This window comes from Orcinus orca, chromosome 1 (assembly GCF_937001465.1).
Source record: "Orcinus orca chromosome 1, mOrcOrc1.1, whole genome shotgun sequence".
Lineage (NCBI taxonomy): Eukaryota > Metazoa > Chordata > Mammalia > Artiodactyla > Delphinidae > Orcinus > Orcinus orca.
In genome coordinates this window covers 83,122,414-83,136,621 of record NC_064559.1, presented here as the reverse complement: position 1 = coordinate 83,136,621, position 14,208 = coordinate 83,122,414, and positions in this window count along the sequence as shown.

Sequence of the window (14,208 nt, the reverse complement as noted above, 5' to 3'; positions counted from 1 at the left end):
TTGGTGAGGTGGGCCCTCTGGCGAGAGTCTAATCCTGGCTGGGTTCCTCAACGTTCTGTGAGGTAGGCCCTCTGCTGTGAGGTCACTCCTGCCTGGCTGGCACACGTCACCTTGGAGACGTGAGCCCTCTGGTGGCAGTTGGAGCGTGCAGGGTGCCTCCTCCTCTGGGTGATGACGGCCCTCTGGCGTCAGGCCCTAAATGGTGGGCTCCCCACATTTTCTGATGTGCGCCCAGTGGTGTGAGGACACTCCAGCCAGGTTCCCATTCCGATGCGGATGTGGGCCTTCTGCGCTGAGGTCCCAACGCCTGGGTTGCTCACAGTTTTATGATGTGAGCCCTCTGCTGTGAGTTCACTGTGGCCTGGATCCCATAGCCTCGGTGTTCTGGGCCACCTGCTGGAAGGTCTAAATGCTGAAATCCTCACGTTTTTTATATTATGTGCCCTGTGTTGTGAGGCTACTCCTGCCTGCCTCACTCCAAGGCCCTTGGTGATGTGGGTCCTCTGGTTTGAGGACACATGTGCTGGGTTCCTCACCTTAAGATGATGAGGCCCCACTGGTGTGAGGATAATCCTGACTGGTTCCCATCCCCTTTGTGATGTGGGCCCTCTGGTGAGAGTCTGATCCTGGCTGGGTTCCTCACCCATCTGTGAGGTGGACCCTCTACTATCAGGTAACTCTTGCCTGGCTTGCTCACCTCGCCTTGTTGACATGAGCCCTCTGGTGGCACTTGGACCCTGCTGGCAGCCTCCTCACCTCTGTGATGAAGGCCCTCTGACATCAGGCCCTAACTGCTGGGCTCCCCAACTTTTCTTAGTGGGCCTGGTGATGCTCGGGCACTCCTCTTATGTTCCCATCTCCATGGGGATGTGGGCCTTCTGCTCTGAGGTTCCAACGGCTGTTTTGATCACAATTTCATGATGTGGGCTCTCTGGTGTTAGTTCACTGTGGCCTGGATCCCATAGCTCTGTGTTCTTGGCCGCCTGCTGGGAGGTTCCAACTGCTCGATTCCTCAACTTTTGTATTCTATGGGTCCTGTGTTGTGATGCTCGTCCTGCCTGCCTCACTCGCAACCCCTTCGTGATGTGGGTCTTCTGGTTTGAGGCCACATGTCCTGGGTTCCGCAACTTTCAATGATGTGGCCCCACTGGTGTGAGGACACTCCTGCCTGGTTCCCATCCCCTTGGTGATGTGGGTCTTCTGGTGACAGTCTTATCCTGGCTGGCTTCCTCACTCTTCTGTGAGGTAGGCTCTCTGCTGTGAGGTCAATCCTGCCTGACTTGCACACATCACCTTGGCGACGTGGGCCCTCTGTTGGCACATGGAACCTGCTGGGAGCCTCCTGCCCTCGGTGATGATGGCACTCTAGCATCAGGCCCTAACTGCTGGGCTCCCCACGTTTTCTGATGTGAGCCCAGTGATGCCAGGACACTCCTGTCAGGTTCCCATCCCCATGGGGATGTGGGCTTTCTGCTCTGAGGTCCCAACGCCTGGGTTGCTCACAGTTTCATGATGTGGGCTCTCTGGTGTTAGTTCACTCCTGCCTGCATCCCATAGCTTCTGTGCTCTTGGCCGCCTGCTGGGAGGTTCCAAATGCTGGATTTCTCACCTTTTTTATTCTTTGGGCCCTCTGTTTTTAGGCTACTCCTACCTGCCTCACTCCCATCCCCTTTGTGATGTATGTCCTCTGATATGAGGCCACATGTGCTGGGTTCCTCACCTTTCGATGATGTGGCCCCACTGGTGGGAGGACAGTCCTGACTGGTTCCCATCCCCTTGGTGTTGTGGGCTCTCTGGCGAGAGTCTCATCCTGCCTCGGTTCCTCATCCCTCTGTGAGATAGGCCCTCTGCTGTGAGGTCACTACTGCCTGGATGGCGCATGCCACCTTGTAGACGTGGGCCCTCTGTTGGCAGTTGGAACCTGCTGGGAGTCTTCTCCCCTCAGTTATGAGGGACCCCTGGCGTCAGGCCCTAACTGCTGGGCTCCTAACATTTTCTGATATGTGCTAAGTGGTGCGAAGCCACCCCTGCCAGGTTCCCATCCCCTTGGTGATGTGGGCCCTCTGGTGAGAGTCTGATGCTGGCTGTGTTCCTCACCCTTCTGTGAGGTGGGCCCTCTGCTGTGAGGTCACTCCTGTCGGGCTGGCACACATCGCCTTGGCGACGTTGGCCCTCTGGTGGCAGCTGGAGCCTGCTGGGAGCCTCCTCCTCTCGGTGATGAGTGCCCTCTAGCGTCAGGCCCTAACTTCTGAGCACCCCACGTTTTCTGATGTGAGCCCAGTGATGCCAGGACACTCCTGTCATGTTCCCATCACCATGGGGATGTGGGACTTCTGCACTGAGGTCCCAATGTCTGGGTTGCTCACAGTTTCATGATGTGGGCTGTCTGGTGTTAGTTCACTCCGAGCTGGATCCCCTAGCCTCTGTGCTCTGGGCCGCCTGCTGGGAGGTTCCAACTGCTGGATTCCTCACCTGTCTTATTTTTGGGCCCTCTGTTATGAGGCTCCTCCTGCCTGCCTCACTCCCAGCCCCTAGGTGATGGGTGTCCTATGGTTTGAAGCCACATGTTCTGGGTTCCTCACCTTTAGATGATGTGGCCCTACTCATGTGAGGACACTCCTGCCTGGTTCCAATCCATTTGGTGATGTGGGCCCTCTGGTGCGAGTCTGATCCTGACTGGGTTCGTCACACTTCTCTGAGGTGGGCCCTCTGTTGTGAGGTCATTCGTGCCTGGTTGGCACACATCGCCTTGGCGACGTCCGCTCTCTGGTGGCTGTTGGAGCCTGCTGGGAGCCTCCTTCCCTTGGTGATGAGGGTCCTCTGGCGTCAGGCCCTAACTGCTGGTCGCCCAAAATTTTCTGATACGTTCTCAGTGGTGCGAGGACACTCCTACCAGATTTCCATCCCCATGGGGATGTGGGCCTCCTGCTCTGAGGCCCAATGGCTGGGTTGCTCAGTTTCATGACATGGACCCTCTTCTGTGAGTTCACTGTGGCCTGGATCCCATAGCCTCGGTGCTCTGGGCCGCCTGCTGGGAGGTTCCAACTGCTGGAATCCTCACTTTTTTATTCTATGGGCCCAGTGTTGTGAGGCTACTCCTGCCTGCCTCACTCCGAGGCCCTTGTTGATGTGGGTCCTCTGGTTTGAGGACACATGTGCTGAGTACCTCACCTTTCAATGATGTGGCCGCACTGGTGTGAAGACACTCCTGCCTGGTTCCCATCCCCTTGGTGATGTGGGCCCTCTGGTGACAGTCTGATGTTGGCTGGGTTTCTCACCCTTCTGTGAGGTGGGACCTCTGCTGTGAGGTAACTCCTGCCTGGATTGCTCACGTTGCCTTGGCAATGTGAGCCCTCAGGTGGCAGTTGGAGCCTGCTGTGAATCTCCTCCCCTCAGTTATGAGAGCTCTGGATAAAACACATATGCCCTTTTTTGCCAAGTGCATTATTTTCCAAGTTCTGTCTCTTTTCTTATGCTTTAAGAGCGACTCCCGTGTACCTTCTGAAATCGGTTTCCAGCAATTCTGCCCCACATTCAAGTCCACTTGGCAGCCTTACTTCAGTATAATTTTGGACGATACCTGTCATTTATACCTCCACAGGTTAGTGAATTACAGTGCCCCTGAGCTCCTTTCTTCAACTCGCTTTCTTGTGAGCTGGCCGCAACACAACAGGATTGCTTCAGGACCTAGTGTGGTTCCGGCACGTCACGCTCAGCCTTTGGTTAATTCCTCTTCCTCGTGGGAAATGAGAGTTAAATTTGCCCGTCGAGACACCTCCAGCTAGTCTCTCATTGGTTCTCCCTATTCCTGTTCATTTTCCACAGAAATTGCAAACTGGGCCAAACAGGACGTTAAAGGCACTGACTCTCCAAGTGGGGAGAGTGTTAGTAAAGCCTCTGGAAAGTTGCACCCGAGAACCAGGGGACGAAAACTGAGACACATTTGAACATGTTTCCCGATCACACGATGGATCATACTCTGGGTCCCACATGCATGTTTTAGCTGAAGGAAGAATCCCTTAAACCTGGAGAGTTGAGACCCATGGAATGGGTACCATGCAATATGACTTCAAAGGGTCTGCATTTGCTCACGGAACCTCACCAATCCTATCACTGCTGCGTTTATGTCGCTGTACACACGCTTGATTCCCTTTCGGAGACATATAAATCCATAGGTTTTAAGATTCTTACTAGTCAGGTATATTCTTAGGCGTTGAAAATGGGGTGTTGAGTCCACTTCGTTGAGCAAGAAGTAGCTCTTGTCTATTACATATTTGGCTTATGGAACGGTATCTGTGCTAATTTCAATCTCTGGTTTTATGCAGCACCCCAACTCACCTTTCCCCTTAAGCAAGCATAAGTTGGTTTTCTACATTTGAGACCCTGTTCTGTTTTGTAATTCAGTTCCTGTGTAGCCAAGTTTACATTCCGTGTAGTAGTGATATCTTGTGATGTTTCTTTTTCTGTGTGACTTATTTCACTTAGAATCATCGTACCTGAATCCACTCATTATGCTGCTACGGGCCTGATCACATAGATTTCATTGCTGAGTGATATTGCATTGTACGTAAGTACCACAATTTCTTTATCCACTTTTCGCTTACTGTGATATTGAACTTGTACTGTAAACGAGGTTCTTGTAAACAGACCATCCCAAACCTTGGGGTGCTGTGTCTTTTTGATTTTAATTTCCCTAAGCTATAGGACCATAAGTGGAAGTGCCCTAGGCTCTGTTGCTTTGTTTCTTAGATGTTTCAGGAAACACCATACACTTCTCCAGAGTGGCTGTTGGCAATTTACATCCCGCCCATCAGCATAACAAGGCTCCCAGTTCTCCATGGCCTGTCCTGCCTTTCTGGATTTTACACTTTTTTCAGATGGCCCTTTTGACCGGGGGGCAGTGAGACTTCATTGTAGTGCAGATTTCCTTTGCAAGCTTGCTTGGTTGGCCAAAAAGGGCGTATGCGTTTTTTCCTGAATATATTCAGGAAAAAACGCATATGCCCTTTTTGGCCAAGTGCATCATTGTGGACGTCCTGCCTCTTTTCCTATGCTTTACATGCAATTGCAGTCTTCCTCCTGAACTCGGCTTCCTGCAATTCTGCCCCGCTTTCAAGTCCTCTTGGCAGCCTTACTTCAATATATTTTTGGATGAGAGCTGTCATTTATAACTCTGCAGGATTGTGAATTACAGTGCCCCTGAGCTCCTTTCTTCAACTCGCTTTCTTGTGAGCTGGCCGCAACACCGCAGGATTGCTTCAGGCCCTAGTGTGGTTCTGGCACGGCACGCTGAGCCTTTGGTTAATTCCTCTTCCTGGTGGGAAAGGAGAGTTAAATTTGCCCGTCCAGACACCTCCAGCTAGTCTCTCATTGGTTCTCCTTATTCCTGTTCATTTTACACAGAAATTGCAACCTGGGCCAAACAGGAGTTTAAAGGCACTGACTCTCCAAGTGGGGAGAGTGTTAGTAAAGCGTCTGGAATGTTGCCCCCGAGTACTTGGGGACGAAAACTGAGACACATTTGAACACGTTTCCCGATCACACGGTGGATCATACTCTGGGTTCCACATGCATGTTTTAGCTGAAGGAAGAATCCCTTAATCCTGGAGAGTTGAGACCCATGGAATGGGTACCATGCAATGTGACTTCAAAGGGTCTGCAATTGCTCACCGATCCTCACCAATTCTATCACTGCTGCATTTATGCCGCTGTACACATGCTTGATTCTCTTTCGGAGACATATAAATCCAGAGGTTTTAAGATTCTTACTAGTCAGGTATATTCTTAGGCGTTGAAAATGGGGTGTTGAGTCCACTTCGTTGAGCAAGGAGTAGCTCTTGTCTATTACATATTTGGCTTATGGAACGGTATCTGTGCTAATTTCAATCTCTGGTTTTATGCAGCACCCCAACTCACCTTTCCCCTTAAGCAAGCATAAGTTGGTTTTCTACATTTGAGAACCTGTTCTCTTTTGTAATTCAGTTCCTGTGTAGCCAAGTTTCCATTCCGTGTAGTAGTGATATCTTATGATGTTTCTTTTTCTGTGTGACTTATTTCACTTAGAATCATCGTACCTGAATCCACTCATTATGCTGCTACGGGCCTGATCACATAGATTTCATTGCTGAGTGATATTGCATTGTACGTAAGTACCACAATTTCTTTATCCACTTTTCGCTTACTGTGATATTGAACTTGTACTGTAAACGAGGTTCTTGTAAACAGACCATCCCAAACCTTGGGGTGCTGTGTCTTTTTGATTTTAATTTCCCTAAGCTATAGGACCATAAGTGGAAGTGCCCTAGGCTCTGTTGCTTTGTTTCTTAGATGTTTCAGGAAACACCATACACTTCTCCAGAGTGGCTGTTGGCAATTTACATCCCGCCCATCAGCATAACAAGGCTCCCAGTTCTCCATGGCCTGTCCTGCCTTTCTGGATTTTACACTTTTTTCAGATGTCCCTTTTGACCGGGCTGCAGTGAGAGTTCATTGTAGTGCAGATTTCCTTTGCAAGCTTGCTTGGTTGGCCAAAAAGGGCGTATGCGTTTTCTCCTGAATATATTCAGGAAAAAACGCATACGCCCTTTTTGGCCAAGTGCATCATTGTGGACGTTCTGCCTCTTTTCCTATGCTTAAAATGCAATTCCAGTCTACCTCCTGAAATCGGTTTCCTGCAATTCTGCCCCGCTTTCAAGTCCTCTTGGCAGCCTTACTTCAATATATTTTTGGATTATAGCTGTCATTTATAACTCTGCAGGTTTGTGAATGACAGTGCCCCTGAGCTCCTTTCTTCAACTCACTTTCTTGTGAGCTGGCTGCAACACCGCAGGATTGCTTCAGGCCCTAATGTGGTTCCGGCAGGGCATGCTGAGCCTTTGGTTAATTCCTCTTCCTTGTAGGAAATGAGAGTTAATTTTTCCCGTCCATACACCTCCAGCTAGTCTCTCATAGGTTCTCCCTATTCCTGTTCATCTTCCGCAGAAATTACAAACTGGGCCAAGCAGGAGGTTAAAGGCACTGACTCTCCAAGTGGGGAGAGTGTTAGTAAAGCATCTGGAATGTTGCCCCCGAATACTTGGGGACGAAAACTGAGACATATTTGAACACGTTTCACGATCACACGGTGGATCATACGCTGGGTTCCACATGCATGTTTTAGCTGAAGGAAGAATCCCTTAAACCTGGAGAGTTGAGACCCATGGAATGGGTACCATGCAGTATGACTTCACAGGATCTGCTTTGCTCACCGAACCTCACCAATCCTATCACTGCTGCGTTTATGCCGCTGTACACACGCTTGATTCTCTTTCGGAGACATGTAAATCCATAGGTTGTAAGATTCTTACTAGTCAGGTATATTCTTAGGCGTTTAATATGGGGTGTTGAGTCCACTTCGTTGAGCAAGGAGTAGCTCTGGTCTATTACATATTTGGCTTATGGAACGGTATCTGTGCTAATTTCAATCTCTGGTTTTAAGCAGCACCCCAACTCACCTTTCCCCTTAAGCAAGCATAAGTTGGTTTTCTACATTTGAGACCCTCTTCTGTTTTGTAATCCAGTTCCTGTGTAGCCAAGTTTACATTCCGTGTAGTAGTGATATCTTATGATGTTTCTTTTTCTGTTTGACTTATTTCACTTAGAATCATCGTACCTGAATCCACTCATTATGCTGCTATGGGCCTGATGTCATAGATTTCATTGCTGAGTGATATTGCATTGTACGTAAGTACCACAACTTCTTTATCCATTTTTCGCTTTCTGTGATATTGAACTTGTACCTTAAACGAGGTTCTTGTAAACACAGCCATCCCAAACCTTGGGGAGGCTGTGTCTTTTTGATTTTAATTTCCCTAAGCTATAGGACCATAAGTGGAAGTGCCCTAGGCTCTGTTGCTTTGTTTTGTAGATGTTTCAGGAAACACCATACACTTCTCCAGAGTGGCTGTTGGCAATTTACATCCCGCCCATCAGCATAACAAGGCTCCCAGTTCTCCATGGCCTGTCCTGCCTTTCTGGATTTTACACTTTTTTCAGATTGCCCTTTTGAACGGGGCGCAGTGAGACTTCATTGTAGTGCAGATTCTGTTGGCAAGCTTGCTTGGTTGGCCAAAAAGGGCGTATGCGTTTTTTCCTGAATATATTCAGGAAAAAACGCATACGCCCTTTTTGGCCAAGTGCATCATTGTGGACGTTCTGCCTCTTTTCCTATGCTTTACATGCAATTGCAGTCTTCCTCCTGAACTCGGCTTCCTGCAATTCTGCCCCGCTTTCAAGTCCTCTTGGCAGCCTTACTTCAATATATTTTTGGATGAGAGCTGTCATTTATAACTCTGCAGGATTGTGAATTACAGTGCCCCTGAGCTCCTTTCTTCAACTCGCTTTCTTGTGAGCTGGCCGCAACACCGCAGGATTGCTTCAGGCCCTAGTGTGGTTCTGGCACGGCACGCTGAGCCTTTGGTTAATTCCTCTTCCTGGTGGGAAAGGAGAGTTAAATTTGCCCGTCCAGACACCTCCAGCTAGTCTCTCATTGGTTCTCCTTATTCCTGTTCATTTTACACAGAAATTGCAACCTGGGCCAAACAGGAGTTTAAAGGCACTGACTCTCCAAGTGGGGAGAGTGTTAGTAAAGCGTCTGGAATCTTGTCCCCGAGTACTTGGGGACGAAAACTGAGACACATTTGAACACGTTTCCCGATCACACGGTGGATCATACTCTGGGTTCCACATGCATGTTTTAGCTGAAGGAAGAATCCCTTAATCCTGGAGAGTTGAGACCCATGGAATGGGTACCATGCAATGTGACTTCAAAGGGTCTGCAATTGCTCACCGATCCTCACCAATTCTATCACTGCTGCATTTATGCCGCTGTACACATGCTTGATTCTCTTTCGGAGACATATAAATCCATAGGTTGTAAGATTCTTACTAGTCAGGTATATTCTTAGGCGTTTAATATGGGGTGTTGAGTCCACTTCGTTGAGCAAGGAGTAGCTCTTGTCTATTACATATTTGGCTTATGGAACGGTATCTGTGCTAATTTCAATCTCTGGTTTTAAGCAGCACCCCAACTCACCTTTCCCCTTAAGCAAGCATAAGTTGGTTTTCTACATTTGAGACCCTCTTCTGTTTTGTAATCCAGTTCCTGTGTAGCCAAGTTTACATTCCGTGTAGTAGTGATACCTTATGATGTTTCTTTTTCTGTGTGACTTATTTCACTTAGAATCATCGTACCTGAATCCACTCATTATGCTGCTACGGGCCTGATCACATAGATTTCATTGCTGAGTGATATTGCATTGTACGTAAGTACCACAATTTCTTTATCCACTTTTCGCTTACTGTGATATTGAACTTGTACTGTAAACGAGGTTCTTGTAAACAGACCATCCCAAACCTTGGGGTGCTGTGTCTTTTTGATTTTAATTTCCCTAAGCTATAGGACCATAAGTGGAAGTGCCCTAGGCTCTGTTGCTTTGTTTCTTAGATGTTTCAGGAAACACCATACACTTCTCCAGAGTGGCTGTTGGCAATTTACATCCCGCCCATCAGCATAACAAGGCTCCCAGTTCTCCATGGCCTGTCCTGCCTTTCTGGATTTTACACTTTTTTCAGATGGCCCTTTTGACCGGGGGGCAGTGAGACTTCATTGTAGTGCAGATTTCCTTTGCAAGCTTGCTTGGTTGGCCAAAAAGGGCGTATGCGTTTTTTCCTGAATATATTCAGGAAAAAACGCATACGCCCTTTTTGGCCAAGTGCATCATTGTGGACGTCCTGCCTCTTTTCCTATGCTTTACATGCAATTGCAGTCTTCCTCCTGAACTCGGCTTCCTGCAATTCTGCCCCGCTTTCAAGTCCTCTTGGCAGCCTTACTTCAATATATTTTTGGATGAGAGCTGTCATTTATAACTCTGCAGGATTGTGAATTACAGTGCCCCTGAGCTCCTTTCTTCAACTCGCTTTCTTGTGAGCTGGCCGCAACACCGCAGGATTGCTTCAGGCCCTAGTGTGGTTCTGGCACGGCACGCTGAGCCTTTGGTTAATTCCTCTTCCTGGTGGGAAAGGAGAGTTAAATTTGCCCGTCCAGACACCTCCAGCTAGTCTCTCATTGGTTCTCCTTATTCCTGTTCATTTTACACAGAAATTGCAACCTGGGCCAAACAGGAGTTTAAAGGCACTGACTCTCCAAGTGGGGAGAGTGTTAGTAAAGCGTCTGGAATGTTGCCCCCGAGTACTTGGGGACGAAAACTGAGACACATTTGAACACGTTTCCCGATCACACGGTGGATCATACTCTGGGTTCCACATGCATGTTTTAGCTGAAGGAAGAATCCCTTAATCCTGGAGAGTTGAGACCCATGGAATGGGTACCATGCAATGTGACTTCAAAGGGTCTGCAATTGCTCACCGATCCTCACCAATTCTATCACTGCTGCATTTATGCCGCTGTACACATGCTTGATTCTCTTTCGGAGACATATAAATCCAGAGGTTTTAAGATTCTTACTAGTCAGGTATATTCTTAGGCGTTGAAAATGGGGTGTTGAGTCCACTTCGTTGAGCAAGGAGTAGCTCTTGTCTATTACATATTTGGCTTATGGAACGGTATCTGTGCTAATTTCAATCTCTGGTTTTATGCAGCACCCCAACTCACCTTTCCCCTTAAGCAAGCATAAGTTGGTTTTCTACATTTGAGAACCTGTTCTCTTTTGTAATTCAGTTCCTGTGTAGCCAAGTTTCCATTCCGTGTAGTAGTGATATCTTATGATGTTTCTTTTTCTGTGTGACTTATTTCACTTAGAATCATCGTACCTGAATCCACTCATTATGCTGCTACGGGCCTGATCACATAGATTTCATTGCTGAGTGATATTGCATTGTACGTAAGTACCACAATTTCTTTATCCACTTTTCGCTTACTGTGATATTGAACTTGTACTGTAAACGAGGTTCTTGTAAACAGACCATCCCAAACCTTGGGGTGCTGTGTCTTTTTGATTTTAATTTCCCTAAGCTATAGGACCATAAGTGGAAGTGCCCTAGGCTCTGTTGCTTTGTTTCTTAGATGTTTCAGGAAACACCATACACTTCTCCAGAGTGGCTGTTGGCAATTTACATCCCGCCCATCAGCATAACAAGGCTCCCAGTTCTCCATGGCCTGTCCTGCCTTTCTGGATTTTACACTTTTTTCAGATGTCCCTTTTGACCGGGCTGCAGTGAGAGTTCATTGTAGTGCAGATTTCCTTTGCAAGCTTGCTTGGTTGGCCAAAAAGGGCGTATGCGTTTTCTCCTGAATATATTCAGGAAAAAACGCATACGCCCTTTTTGGCCAAGTGCATCATTGTGGACGTTCTGCCTCTTTTCCTATGCTTAAAATGCAATTCCAGTCTACCTCCTGAAATCGGTTTCCTGCAATTCTGCCCCGCTTTCAAGTCCTCTTGGCAGCCTTACTTCAATATATTTTTGGATTATAGCTGTCATTTATAACTCTGCAGGTTTGTGAATGACAGTGCCCCTGAGCTCCTTTCTTCAACTCACTTTCTTGTGAGCTGGCTGCAACACCGCAGGATTGCTTCAGGCCCTAATGTGGTTCCGGCAGGGCATGCTGAGCCTTTGGTTAATTCCTCTTCCTTGTAGGAAATGAGAGTTAATTTTTCCCGTCCATACACCTCCAGCTAGTCTCTCATAGGTTCTCCCTATTCCTGTTCATCTTCCGCAGAAATTACAAACTGGGCCAAGCAGGAGGTTAAAGGCACTGACTCTCCAAGTGGGGAGAGTGTTAGTAAAGCATCTGGAATGTTGCCCCCGAATACTTGGGGACGAAAACTGAGACATATTTGAACACGTTTCACGATCACACGGTGGATCATACGCTGGGTTCCACATGCATGTTTTAGCTGAAGGAAGAATCCCTTAAACCTGGAGAGTTGAGACCCATGGAATGGGTACCATGCAGTATGACTTCACAGGATCTGCTTTGCTCACCGAACCTCACCAATCCTATCACTGCTGCGTTTATGCCGCTGTACACACGCTTGATTCTCTTTCGGAGACATGTAAATCCATAGGTTGTAAGATTCTTACTAGTCAGGTATATTCTTAGGCGTTTAATATGGGGTGTTGAGTCCACTTCGTTGAGCAAGGAGTAGCTCTGGTCTATTACATATTTGGCTTATGGAACGGTATCTGTGCTAATTTCAATCTCTGGTTTTAAGCAGCACCCCAACTCACCTTTCCCCTTAAGCAAGCATAAGTTGGTTTTCTACATTTGAGACCCTCTTCTGTTTTGTAATCCAGTTCCTGTGTAGCCAAGTTTACATTCCGTGTAGTAGTGATATCTTATGATGTTTCTTTTTCTGTTTGACTTATTTCACTTAGAATCATCGTACCTGAATCCACTCATTATGCTGCTATGGGCCTGATGTCATAGATTTCATTGCTGAGTGATATTGCATTGTACGTAAGTACCACAACTTCTTTATCCATTTTTCGCTTTCTGTGATATTGAACTTGTACCTTAAACGAGGTTCTTGTAAACACAGCCATCCCAAACCTTGGGGAGGCTGTGTCTTTTTGATTTTAATTTCCCTAAGCTATAGGACCATAAGTGGAAGTGCCCTAGGCTCTGTTGCTTTGTTTTGTAGATGTTTCAGGAAACACCATACACTTCTCCAGAGTGGCTGTTGGCAATTTACATCCCGCCCATCAGCATAACAAGGCTCCCAGTTCTCCATGGCCTGTCCTGCCTTTCTGGATTTTACACTTTTTTCAGATTGCCCTTTTGAACGGGGCGCAGTGAGACTTCATTGTAGTGCAGATTCTGTTGGCAAGCTTGCTTGGTTGGCCAAAAAGGGCGTATGCGTTTTTTCCTGAATATATTCAGGAAAAAACGCATACGCCCTTTTTGGCCAAGTGCATCATTGTGGACGTTCTGCCTCTTTTCCTATGCTTTACATGCAATTGCAGTCTTCCTCCTGAACTCGGCTTCCTGCAATTCTGCCCCGCTTTCAAGTCCTCTTGGCAGCCTTACTTCAATATATTTTTGGATGAGAGCTGTCATTTATAACTCTGCAGGATTGTGAATTACAGTGCCCCTGAGCTCCTTTCTTCAACTCGCTTTCTTGTGAGCTGGCCGCAACACCGCAGGATTGCTTCAGGCCCTAGTGTGGTTCTGGCACGGCACGCTGAGCCTTTGGTTAATTCCTCTTCCTGGTGGGAAAGGAGAGTTAAATTTGCCCGTCCAGACACCTCCAGCTAGTCTCTCATTGGTTCTCCTTATTCCTGTTCATTTTACACAGAAATTGCAACCTGGGCCAAACAGGAGTTTAAAGGCACTGACTCTCCAAGTGGGGAGAGTGTTAGTAAAGCGTCTGGAATGTTGCCCCCGAGTACTTGGGGACGAAAACTGAGACACATTTGAACACGTTTCCCGATCACACGGTGGATCATACTCTGGGTTCCACATGCATGTTTTAGCTGAAGGAAGAATCCCTTAATCCTGGAGAGTTGAGACCCATGGAATGGGTACCATGCAATGTGACTTCAAAGGGTCTGCAATTGCTCACCGATCCTCACCAATTCTATCACTGCTGCATTTATGCCGCTGTACACATGCTTGATTCTCTTTCGGAGACATATAAATCCATAGGTTTTAAGATTCTTACTAGTCAGGTATATTCTTAGGCGTTGAAAATGGGGTGTTGAGTCCACTTCGTTGAGCAAGGCGTAGCTCTTGTCTATTACATATTTGGCTTATGGAACGGTATCTGTGCTAATTTCAATCTCTGGTTTTATGCAGCACCCCAACTCACCTTTCCCCTTAAGCAAGCATAAGTTGGTTTTCTACATTTGAGACCCTGTTCTGTTTTGTAATTCAGTTCCTGTGTAGCCAAGTTTACATTCCGTGTAGTAGTGATATCTTGTGATGTTTCTTTTTCTGTGTGACTTATTTCACTTAGAATCATCGTACCTGAATCCACTCATTATGCTGCTACGGGCCTGATCACATAGATTTCATTGCTGAGTGATATTGCATTGTACGTAAGTACCACAATTTCTTTATCCACTTTTCGCTTACTGTGATATTGAACTTGTACTGTAAACGAGGTTCTTGTAAACAGAGCCAGCCCAAAGTTTGGGGTGGCTATGTCTTTTTGATTTTAATTTCCCTAAGCTATAGGACCATAAGTGGAAGTGCCCTAGGCTCTGTTG